Source organism: Salvelinus sp. IW2-2015, linkage group LG4q.1:29, assembly GCF_002910315.2.
Source record: "Salvelinus sp. IW2-2015 linkage group LG4q.1:29, ASM291031v2, whole genome shotgun sequence".
In the NCBI taxonomy this organism is placed as follows: Eukaryota; Metazoa; Chordata; class Actinopteri; order Salmoniformes; family Salmonidae; genus Salvelinus; species Salvelinus sp. IW2-2015.
The window spans coordinates 82,456,420-82,469,498 of NC_036842.1; the positions used below are offsets into that span (position 1 = coordinate 82,456,420).

At 43.2% G+C, this 13,079-nt stretch overlaps 1 pseudogene; it reads right to left on the reverse strand.

Moving 5' to 3' along the window:
- Window positions 1–1,988: 1,988 nt before the first annotated feature.
- Window positions 1,989–13,079, reverse strand: part of LOC111962639 (cyclic nucleotide-gated channel beta-1-like) — a 35,194-nt pseudogene continuing 24,103 nt past the window's right edge.

The window sequence follows — 13,079 nt, forward strand, 5'->3', positions numbered from 1 at the left end:
ATACCCTACAGTACTCATCTCATATGTATATACTGTATTCTATACCATCTACTGCATCTTGTCTATGCCGGCCATCGCTCATCCATATATTTATATGTACATATTCATTCCTTTACACTTGTGTGTATAAGGTAGTTGTTGTGAAATTGTTAGATTACTTGTTAGATATTACTGCACGGTCAAAACTAGAAGCACAAGCATTTCGCTATTTGTATAAACCTTGCCATCTGTCTCTCCGACATTTGCAACATTGTTTCAATATTGAATTTCGATCTCCAGCTGAGATCTCCTGCTGTCCCATAGTAATGTCTTCGGGACGAGACAGACAGGCAGGCAGCGTTTCTCATCCAGTCAAAACATTTTCTATGCCAGGCAAAATCATGCCTCATTAGCTTAGCTCATTGTTATGGATGTTATGGATGTATCCCCAAAAAAATTCACTAGAAAACAGCTTTAACAAATGTAAACGGGGAAAAAACAGCTACTTCGCTGTTATTTTTGCTGCACTTTTTGACGTGACTAAGTTAGCCATAGTTGGCTAGCTAGCAAGCAAGGGATAAGAATGTTGCCAGCCAATATGGCAATGGAACATTTAGAATGAACAGCTTTGCACACTCTTGTCATTCTCTCAACCAGCTTCATGAGGTAGTCACCTGGAATTCATTTCAATTAACAGGTGTGTCTCCTTAAAAGTTAATTTGTGGAATTTCTTTCCTTCTTAATGCGTTTGAGCCAATCAGTTGTGTTGTGACAAGGTAGGGGTGGTATACAGAAGATAGCCCTATTATGGCAAGAATAGCTCAAATAAGCAAAGAGAAACGACAGTCCATTATTACTTTAAGACATGAAGGTCAGTCAATAAGGAACATTTCAAGAAGTTTAAAAGTTTCTTCAAGTGYAGTCGCAAAAACCATCAAGCGCTATAATGAAACTGGCTCTCATGAGGACCGCCACAGGAATGGAAGACTCAGAGTTACCTCTGCTGCAGAGGATAGGTTCATTAGAGTTACCAGCCTCAGAAATTGCAGCCCAAATAAATGCTTCACAGAGCAAAGAAGCCACTACTAAAGGACACCAATAATAAGAAGAGACTTGCTTGGGCCAAGAAACACAAGCAATGGACATTAGACTGGTGGAAATTTGTCCTTTGGTCTGGAGTCCAAATTTGAGATTTTTGGTTCCAACAGCCGTGTCTTTGTGAGACGCGGTGTAGGTGAATGGATGATCTCCGCATTTGTATTTCCCACCGTAAAGCATGGAGGAGGAGGTGTTATGGTGTGGGGGTGCTTTGCTGGGGACACTATGATTTATTTAGAATTCAAGGCACACTTAACCAGCATGGCTACCACAGTATTCTGCAGCGATACGCCATCCCATCTGGTTTGCGCTTAGTGGGACTATCATTTGTTTTTCAACAGGACAATGACCCTACACACCTCCAGGCTGTGTAAGGGCTATTTTACCAAGAAGGAGAGTGATGGAGTGCTGCATCAGATGACCTGGCATCCACAATCCCCCGATCTCAACCAAATTGAGATGGTTTGAGGATGAGTCGGACCGCAGAGTGAAGGAAAACCAGCCAACAAGTGCTCAGCATATGTGGGAACTCCGTCAAGACTTTTGGAAAAACATTCCAGATGAAGCTGGTTGAGAGAATGCCAAGAGTGTGCAAAGCTGTCAAGGCAAAGGGTGGCTATTTGAAGAATCTCAAATATAAAATATATTTGGTTACTATATGATTCCACGTGTTATTTCATAGGTTTGATGTCTTCACTATTATTCTACAATGTAGAAAATAGTAAAGAATCCAAAGTGTTAATCCCCTCGAAACCGGTGTTCTGAGGATATATTGGCACGGTTTGTCAGCCCTCGACTTTATCTCGGGCCTAACAACACCGTGCCAATATATCCTCCAAACACCGGCTTCTCGGGCATTATCACTTAAACAAAATCAACTCCTGCGCAACTATGAGGCAAAACAGACGCGGTTGGCTTAAATTGTTGACAATGTAAACTATATTGTCTCCAATGTTTATTGAAAACATAAATATATTTGCACAATGAGCATTTGTTAACTGTTGTTGGTTAGCTAGGTAGCGAATTTGAGCCATATTAGCATTGACATGAAATCAGCCAAAACAAGACATGGCATCAAGAACAAGTTGAAACAAGTCACTCGCGATACCCCACATGGCAGTTTCTTGTCATTGTTGGTAGCTACCTGGCGATCCAGAATCACAACAACTCATGGACTTCTGCCCCATTGAAGCGTGAACATCGTTAGCTAACCCATCTATTAAAAGCAGGTGTATCACAAAAGTTTTTTTCTCAGCCTCTGTTGCATGACAGCTTTTGTCACCTACACCATATACACAAAGAAGGTAGTCAACAACCAACATAACAATATTCACATACAAGCTACACATTGTCTGGCAGTTTCGGTAGCTGGTTTATAGACCCTATGTATTTCATTGGTGAATTTAGGATCTATACAATTATGTTACACCTTGCATTGCTTCCTGAAAAACTTAATTCAAGGGTTTAAGTATTTTTCTGTAAAAACTCATGTAAAATACACACAATTCCCCCCCCCCCATGTACAATGTATTTACAAACTTTTGAAAACAGCATTTGGTTAACAGTATGATTAAAAAGTATATGCAACAGATAACAAAACCTCTAACTTAAAAACATGTACTGTTCATGTATAAATTGTGGACATGAGTCGTCTTCTGATCTGTCAAGTTAGTAAAAAAATTATAAACAGTCATTTTAAACATACCCATCAGTGTCAAAAGCTGTTGTAAGTGTCATTTGTTCAGCTAAATTCAAAATGATTTTGTAAGGTATAGCTGCCGACTAAAAGTAAATCTTTGATTGTCTGGCATGGTGAACTCATGATTGACAGTTTACCAGTCTTGATTAAATTATTAGCTGCACTTCTATCTTTCTGCATACAAAACAATATGTACATTGACAAGCTGACCATTATAAAAATCGTACACTCGAGGAGTGTACACATTTCAACATTTTCAGATGAAAAATATATACATCATTGACCCATTCACCCCAGAAACACTATCAAGGGCCATGAAAAATAAGGCAATAACATTCCATTGAACAAAACTATAAATAAGTGGTCATCTTTACAAAACGTAAACATTTCAAAATCTTTCCTCAGATTCCAACATTTTTATAGTATTTCCCATTTCACACCCCCCCCCCACTGAATGCATTTAAAAAAAGGAATAAAATGAACAAAAACTAGGGTTTAGGAGAAGGCATTTGTTTTTCCGAAAACAGACAGAACAGAAGACTTGGAGAGGACCTCCCCCACACACACAGCTGTACCCTGTGTGACCACCTTGTCATACCCCTGATGAGATGATGTCTGTGTCAATTATTGCTGATTGGTACATTTACCTCTGGGATTGTAAACACAAACATATACTGCAATATCAAAGACATCAGTTTAGCACCCGTTTCTCCATCCCTGTGGAATTAGGTAGCCTAGGCCCTATACACTGAGTATACAAAACAACATTAAGAACACCTGCTCTTTGCATTACATAAACTGACCAGGTGAATCCAGTTGAAAGCTATGATCCCTTATTAAATCCACTTCAATCAGTGTAGATGAAGGAGGCAACAGGTTAAAGAAGGATTTAAAAAAATTTAAGCCTTGAGACAATTGAGACATGGATTGTGTATGTGTGCCTTTCAGATTGTGAATCGGCAAGACAAAATATTTAAGTGCCTTTGAACGGGATATTAGGTAGAAGGTGCCGGGCGCACCGGTTTGTGTCAAGAACTGCAACACTGGGTTTCACGCTCAACAGTTTCCCGTGTGTATCAAGAATCGTCCACCACCCAAAAGACATCCAGCCAACTTGACACAACTGTGGGAAGCATTGTGGCCAGCATCCCTGTGGAATGCTTTTGACACCTTGTAGAGTCCATGCCATGAGAAATTGAGTCTGTTCTGAGGGAAAAGGGGGGGGGGGGGGGTTGAACTCAATATTAGGAAGGTGTTCCAAATTTGGTATACTCAGTGTACTTCACAAGTATCAAAGGGTTAGTTAAAAGAAGATTATATGGGTATAAAGGAACAGAAACTGTGAGTCTGTGACTCCTGAGACATAATTGCTTGATCTTTAGGAACCATGGCTCTTCTCTCTCTGGTCTCCCTCTCTGCAGTAGAGTACTGATGGACAAAAAAGTGCATCCCTTTCTCCACATGAAGACAGCTTTTAAAGCTTTTGGAGACAACTCATGCCTTTCTCTTTTCTTTCTTCTTCCCACTCTCTCCTGCAACTTCTCCTTCCACTTGGCCCTGCTCATTGGAGAGTGTCTCATCTCCGTGACAATGGGAGACGGGGCAGAGCAGCGTGGAGCTGTCTATGGTTGGTGACATGGCGTTAGCCTCGCGCTCTGGGTCCAGACTGGAGACTGGAGACAAGGGAGGCAGGGAGGAGGACATGGAGGGCTGTGGGGAAACTGGGAGGTTAGCTCATTCAGAGCATACAAGTGTGTGTGTGTGTAGATAATGTGGGTGTTTTTTGTTTTTTTACAGCAAATGCCATACCTGTAGAGAAACGCTGGATTTGTTGATCTTCTCCTTAATCTTGGCGAGGGTCCCTTTGAGGCCTGTTTTCTGATGTGCCACATCCAGAGCAGCTTTGAATAGCTTGGGTGTGACCGTTCGAGGAGGGATCACCTGGGCCGGCTCCTTCGGAGGCTTCTTATCTTTCGTGAGCATCTTCCTGATTCCGGAAACAATCACAAATTCTTATACACTAAATATTGTGAACTTCGAAACACCCAGAAATTAATAGTAGTCTTTATTCCCCTGTCTAACCTGGCCTTCTTGCGGAGCAGCTTCTGGGACTCGGGGTAATGCACTAGAATCTCATTGAGGTCCTTCTTGTCCAGGATGAACAGGTTGGCGAAGCCATGAGCCACCACGTTTGCTGTTCTCCTGTTCCCTCCACCCACTGCCAGCAAGCTTTCAACCCAAAGAGAAGAAATCCAACTAGAAAAAGTACATTTCCTGAAGAAAATGTGTGTGCTTCCTTCAGTGAAACAAAGAGCATACCTCAGACCTGACATCATGCTCACCTGATTTCCCCAAACACTGACCCCGCCCTCAGCGTGACAAACACAGTCTTCCCGTCTGGCCCGCCCACCACCTGCACCTCTCCGGCTTTGATGATGTACATTTCCCGTCCAACTTCACCCTGAAACACAGAGCGACAGTCAGACATCTCCTGCTCTTAACAGTTTACCTTACACAAAGAAGGCGCAGAGTGTATACAAACTGCACATTAAATATATTCAAACAGAGAAGCACGCTCGCACACACGCGGACACAAACAAGCTAGAGAGGCGGCACAGCTACCGGATATAGCTTTAACCTTTACCTTTTTGCAGACATAGTCCCCTGGAAGGTAAACAACAGACCTCAGTCTCTTCAGCATGTCAAAGATCATCTGTCTATCACAACCCTGAGAGGGAGAAGTAGGGCTGAGTGAGAATTACAGAGAGATAGAGCTCGTCAAATCTTCTGTGGGCTGAGACAGCCTGAAGACTTACGCACCTGGAAGAGAGACACTTTACTGACAATGTCATAGTTGACATCTACAGCGATGTCCAGCCTCATCTTGTCTGGGAGCTGGACCAGAAGCTCCTGTTCATCTGTATAGAGACAGACACAAATAGAGAGTAAACACAACGCAACACAAGGCAATGCAGCACAATGCAACAGAACAACACTACACAGCACAAAGTGACATGTGCCTACCCAGCATGCCCTGGGACTGCCAGGTGTAGTTGTACCAGGTTTTAACCCGGTTCTGCACGTCTTTAGGGATACGGTAGGAGGCCATGTATTTGACAGTGTTGTCCATGCATGCTCTGTAGTACGTCTGTCCTGCTGTGGCTGCACCAACCACGTCTCTCATCTGAAAGAAACGGTCATTGGCCAATCAGGAGTCGACACTAATCACAACAGCCAACACTATAATTAGCTTATAATAGAACAGATGTTCAGATAATGATTCAGAGCTAGATAACAATCTAGATATTTCATCCTTAAACACATGATCATATTTTACATTATACACAGCTATTGGTAATGTGGTAACCAACCTGTCCAATCATGATGGAAAAGGCAAACACTCCTACAAAGTAGTTGATCAGCTGAAAGATGATTTCAAAGAGCGTTGTGGGGTCCGGCAGTCCACCAATGGTGATTAGGGTCTTCACAGCAAAGTAGTAGCAGCGGATGTAACTGAAAAACATGATTACAGGGACAATTCAATGATAGTGTGAAGGTATGATTATGATGATTCTAAGTTTATTGAAGGTGAATCCTCACACCTGTTGCCCTGTCCGTCATAGACCCACTGCGTGGAGCCCAGACCTTCATACGCAGAGCCCCAGTAGTACAGACAGGCATTACAGTGCAGGCAGTACAGCAGGTAGGTGGTGGTCCGGATCACTCTGATCAAACCAGACAGAAGGAGAGAGTGGCTTTTACATACTGAGCTGCCCCTCATGTCCCTAAGAAAGACCAGGGCCTGAGTCTCAGAATAGGAGTGCTTATCTAGGATCAGGTCCCCCTGCCCATTTAATCCTATTCATTGTGACCTGAGCATGGTGATGCAGATAAAGTACTGTGCTAAAAATTTAACAACAATTTGATTGTGCTCACCTGTAAACGTAGGCTTTGGTCAGGATGCCCTCAAGACGGTCGTTGAACTCAAAGAAAGACATTATCTGGAGAATGGAGGAAAGATTACATTTTAATTGCTGTCTGAATAACATGATGGTATGTTTCACAGTAGCCATCAATTGTCCGATTAACAAATCACCCATATGAGTGAACTTATTTAATTTCAAACTTTCTAGTATAGGCTACTTATTGTAATGAACGATATCGGCAAAATGCCTGCGATAAGTGATCAGTATGATCGGTGCCGATCATTTTTGGTTAATCTCAGCTCTATATCACAGTCAACCCAGGTAGACCACACAGGTGTCAGGTAATCCTTACCTTTAGTAGTCGTGGGAAGCGTAGGAGTGGGTTGATCCCAGTTTTAAAATAGAACAACTCCAGTGGAACAAGACTGATGACATCCATCTGTAACCCAGAGAAACACAGTCAGAGACATGGTCTGTAAATAAGCTGACATCATCACATGGCTAAAAAACATTATCTTTCTCAAAGCTATTCAGTAGTAAGTATATAGCCTTGCACAAGCCTCAGCTTGTGCGAGCCGGAAAGGTAGGCCCTGTTTCTGTAGCGTGAGGCAGCTTAATGTACAAGTACACACCCTGGGCAGGACGCTAGTCTATCACAGGGCCTTACCCCAAAACTATCTCCTTAATGCTGAGTGCCAAGCAGAGACTCATCAGGTCCCATATTTACAGTCTTTGGTATGACTCAGCCAGGGATTGAACTCACAACCTTCCAATCTCAGGGCATACATTCTAACTAGAAGGCCACGGAGTAGTCATTCAGTAGTGAACACTGCAAAATCATTTTCAAGTGAAACCTTACCTTGAACCGGAAGGTTTTCATGTAATTCACTCTCATGTCCTTTTTGTCAAACTGCAATGAGGACAAACAAAAAACACATACATGAATGATTTTGACACGTGTATTTCTGTGTGTGTATCTGGAAAATCGATTTGAGATGTAACCCCTCTTCTGGCAACATGGACTCATTAGAATGCCAAAATAGGGACATTTCACAATTGTAGTCTCAATCTCACCACTATGTCTCCACTGCGGACAAACTGCAGGCGGGGCTGGAAGACCAGTATGTCCAGGATGTAGATGAGGTCACACAGATAGTCAGTGAGTAGCCACAGGTAGATGTTACTGGGGGTCTGGTAGGGGAAGGCCCAGCGCACCGGGATAAGCCACATGTTCCAGTTCCACGCCAAGGTGACGAAAAACAGCCACAACACATAGACCAGATCTAGAGAGAGAGAGATGCATCATCCCCATAAAGCAAAAGAAAGAGCAGGTATGACAAAGATCAACAAATTAGGTCACTGAAAGCCAAACTAACGTTCAGATCAAAGCAGGAGGTTGTCACTAGTTACCACAGCCACAAAGTCATAATTATGGCTAAACCCCACCTATTTCTACAATTTCCCTTCTTAAAATCTGATTTTAAACCTAACCTTAACCACACTGCTAACCTTACGTCTATTCCTAACCTTAAATTAAGACCAAAAAGCAAATGTCTGTTTTCAGGAATTTTTACAATGTAGCCAATTTTGACTGTGGGTGTGGTAACTAGTGACAACCATCAGGAGATGACAAAATTGGAGTGGAAAAAGTAATAGAGGAGGAGGGATTAATACAAGAATAGGAGGAGGAAAGCAGGAGGCTTAAAGGACGAGGAGATAGTGAATGCTAGGCGGAGGGGGAGCTCACTGGTGAAGGGGTCGATGCTAGCGGGGAAGCGGTAGTGCAGCAGAGCTCTGATCCAGCGAGGAGGCGTCACCTTGCAGCATAATCTAGGCTTGGGTTGCTGCTCCTCTATCTCCTCCTCCTTCGGCTCCTCTGGAGGTGCAGGAGGTGGTGTTGGAGCTCTCGCAGGGGCTGCAGGTGAAAGAGCAGAGGAGAGTCACGGGTCAGAGGTGAAAAGTCGGGTTAAAGAGGTCGTTGGCCACAGCTGTGCTGATGCAGCTCACCTGTGTGTGAGCGGACGGTCCGAGTTTTGATATGTTTGGCTGTGCGTTTGCACCTGGAAATAAAAGGTACTGTAACCCTTCACTTGAAAAAGAAAAAGGAGAGCCTCACACTCTAGGAGCTCAGATGCAATCATTTTATAACCAAAATTTCGACAGCCAAGTTGTTTTCATCAGGGTACAATGACAAACACTGCGGGTCACTAGTTTATATATACTGAACAAAAATATAAACGCAACATGTAAAGTGTTGGTCCCATGTTTCATGAGCTGAAATAAAATATGTTCCATACGCACAAAAAGCTTATTTCTCTCAGATTTTGGGCACAAATTTGTTTACATTCCTGTTAGTAAGCATTTCTCCTTTGCCAAGATAATCCATCCATCTGACAGGTGTGGCATATCAAGAAGCTGATTAAACAGCATGATCATTACACAGGTACACCTTGTGGTGGGGACAATAAAAGGCAGTTTTGTCACACAACACAATGCCACAGATGTCTCAAGTTAAGGGAACGTGCAATTGGCATGCTGACTGCAGGAATGTCCACTAGAGTTGTTGCCAGAGAATTGAATGTTAATTTATCTACCATAAGCCGCCTCCAATGTCATTTTAGAGAGTTTGGCAGTACGTCCAACCAGTCTCACAACCGCAGATCACGCGCAACCACGCCAGYCCAGGACCTTCACTTCYGGCTTCTTCACCTGCAGGATCGTCTGTGACCAGCCACACGGAGAGCTGATGAAACTGATGAGTATTTCAGTCTGTAATAAAGCCCTTTTGTGGAGAAAAACAAATTCTGATTGGCTGGGCCTGGCTCCCCAGTGGGTGGGCCTATGCCCTCCCGGGCCCACCCATGGCTGCGCCCCTTCTCAGTCATGTGAAATCCATAGATTAGGGCCTAAAGAATTTATTTGACATATTTCCTTATGTGAACTGTAACTCATTCAAATTGTTGTATGTTGTGTTTATATTTTTGTTCAGTATAGTTTGAAAGGAACACACACAGGTGTCTGTAATCATGGCTGGCTGTTGCTTGATTTCATTGGTTGATTTAGAAATATAAATAGAACATATAAAAAAGCATGAATGGTTAACATAAGATTATAGATAACATTTGGCTACATAGGCCTACAAACATTATTTACAATGGATAGCAAAAACACAATCACAAGAATGGCTTCAGATCAAAGTCTATGCCGAGACCGGAGGGAGCAAGGGTCTTTAAATTAAAGATCCAGGCGGCCTCTCGTTTTAATAATAAATTGTCAAGGTCACCCCCTCTCCTAGGAAGGGTGACGTATTAGATGCCGAAATAGCGAAGGGACAAAATATAGAGTGGTTAGCTTCCAAAAAGTGGTCCGCAACTGGGTACGTCAAGTTTTTGCACCTAACTGTAACCCTTCAGAACAGGTGTCTTTCTTAGTCATGGAGCGAATGAGGTTGCTTTGTAATTCAAGACAACTGATACACAAGGGACTGAATTGTATCTACTGTGTTGCATTCTAACAGTGTGCAGATTACTGCTGCCTGTCAGGTTTTTAAGAAAATTGAACTACAAGTATTGGGTATTAGTATTTCTTCTTTTTTTTGCTCCCTTGTTGCTAGCATTGTCAAAATCAGGCCCATTGTCTGTAAGCCATGTGTGTTTGTAACTGCATTTGTGGCATGTGTACATTGGACATTGAGCACATGACCAGACCTGAGTGTAACTGTTATGTGTTACCCACAGGCAGTTGGACTGTCATCATCAGAGTGATCTGGGTCTATGAGTTTCTCTTTGGCCCTTTCTGTCCTCTCCTTAAACATCTTGACCAGCTCCTGTAGGCGCTCGTTCACCACGTAGCTGGCCTGGCTAGCGGACGACGCAGGGCGCTCCTTTAGCCTTCAAACACAAAACATCCATAGGTAATTAACACACACACACACCAAACACTTTCCCTGAAGCCACACATCAATGTTCTTTTGAAGTGAATATTACAACACTTGTGTTGGTGTGAATAAAAGCACAGTGAAAATGGAAAATGTCTCCCGTACACACATTTTTATCTCTGCACCTTTATTGTGCCTGAATTTCAGTCAATATGAACTTTCTCAAGACATTCACTGATGGTATGAGAAAGGCTATTCTGACCACATTGTCGATACCCACCGACTAACACATTTTGTGCAGTAGACATATGTAGCTAGCTAACAGTGGTGATGTGGAGGTATCCGTATTCACCCATCGTCTCCACTGAGGATGCTGGACTGGCTAGGCCATGCCCTCACTGCGATCTCCATCTCCTCTTCTTCCTCCTCACTCTGAGAGTACAACTTCTTTCTGTGGAGGGGAGGCAGGGAATAATACTGTAGCACAGTGCCTGATACACAGACAGATGGAAAAACTAAGACTGCTATCATTTGGAACATGCTCTGTTATTAGAGTGCTCCCTGCAGTCTTGGCCTTACCATGGGGCATTACAGTTTACACAGGAAGGGAATGGCAGTATAGGGAATACAGTATCTGGAACATGGTGAAATGATGTTGTCTGAACATTCAACACAAATCTCATGTATACTGAATGAGGCCCTGAACTATCTTGAGCATCAGCTTTTTCAAGTAGTGTACATTTTTACAGAGAACCACACAGGTTAGGATGGGGTTAAGGAGTGAGGATGCAGTAAGGGTGATGTAACGATGTACGCTGAGAGTCGGGAAGCAAGTTCAGGGAGTGAATACATTTAATTAATAAATGAACAAAACAAGAAACACAAACAGCGCACGGACATGAAACAGCAACAATGACGACTGGGGAAGAAACCAAAGGGAGTGACATATAAAGGACAGGTAATCAAGGAGGTGATGGAGTCCAGGTGAGTGTCATTATGCGCGTAAACGCTGGTGACAGGTGTGCGCCGTGATGAGCAGCCTGGTGACCTAGAGGCCAGAGAGGGAGCACACGTGACAGGTGAATTTCTGATGATGGGATGAATGTTGATGGTTAGATGGATCCTTGATGTAACAATGATTACACATCTTACATATTGGTCCAGATATTCTTGGGTTTCTTCTCACTAGGTCAGTCCATGGTTCCATCAACAGGGGCAGAGAAGTGTGTGTGTGTGTGTGTGGTGTGCTGTGTGTGTGTGTGTGTGTGGTGTGTGTGTGTGTGTGTGTGTGTGTGTGTGTGTGTGTGTGTGTGTGTGTGCGTGCGTGCGCGTGCGTGCGTGCGTTGCGTGCGTGCGTGCGTTAGCGTGCGTGCGTGCGTGCGTGCGTGCGTGCGTGCGTGCGAGAAACAGAATGAGATGGGAGAGGTAGAGAATCACAATGACAACAACAACAATCACTAACAGCATTCATACAATTAGTCACAGACGGAACACACAACCAGATGACAGGTTGAAGATAGTGCAAGATACTCTTATTGTACTTACTTATCCATTTATTGCACTTACTATTGACATGACTCGCAGCGGTAGCAGACAACAGAACAGACACATAACAGAAAACAGTACAAGATAGAACAGCACAGCAACACAACACAATAAAACAGAGCAGAACAGCAGAACAAAAGACTACAAACATAGATGAACATGCTATTGAGAGACAGACAGTAGATGGACAAGTAAAGGGACACTAAACACCATGTCTAAAGAGGTTGGGAGTGGGGGGGGCTTTCAATCAACAAAATAAAATAGAAATACAGTCTATAAACTAAGATGCACTGTATTTTATAGGCATTCTCCATTCTTACTCTTTTTCAGCAACTTTACTGTCGACCAAAGCAATATAGAAGGAAAAAAGAAAACACCAATTTAGAGGATATCAGAGGTTGGGAAATAAATTGCAGTAGTAATAGTAGTATTAGACAGCAGTCATGTGCTTTATATATATATTTGGACAATATCTTTATGTGGAGGCAATTTCATTTGGGAGTATGGGCTCACCTCTGACGGCTGGTTTTGGACACTCCGGGTACGGTCAGGGTCTTAAAGTTGGGGTCCTGTAGGGTAAGGATTTGGGGAATGTGGTGGCGGTGGTGCTCCCCTCCATCCCCTCCTCCCTCTCCGCCTGAATCCACATCCTCCACATTGACAGCTGGGTGCACACTGAGCCTGGAGCTCACTGGGGAAGCAACAGTAACACACTGAGTGACTCAACTGTTCTCCAGTGGAACACAGCTAGTAATAAGGCTTATGTACTGTGGTACTCTACACACATATGCTAGACCAGTGGTATTCAAAGTTGGGGACTTGACCCCTAGTGAACTGCAGTGGGGTTGACAAAACCTTTAAAAACATTTTTGTTTTTAGGGGGGTAGACAACAAAAATACAGATTATTGTATGGGTTATTGGTTTCCTTTCATTTTGATAAGAGATGAAAATGCA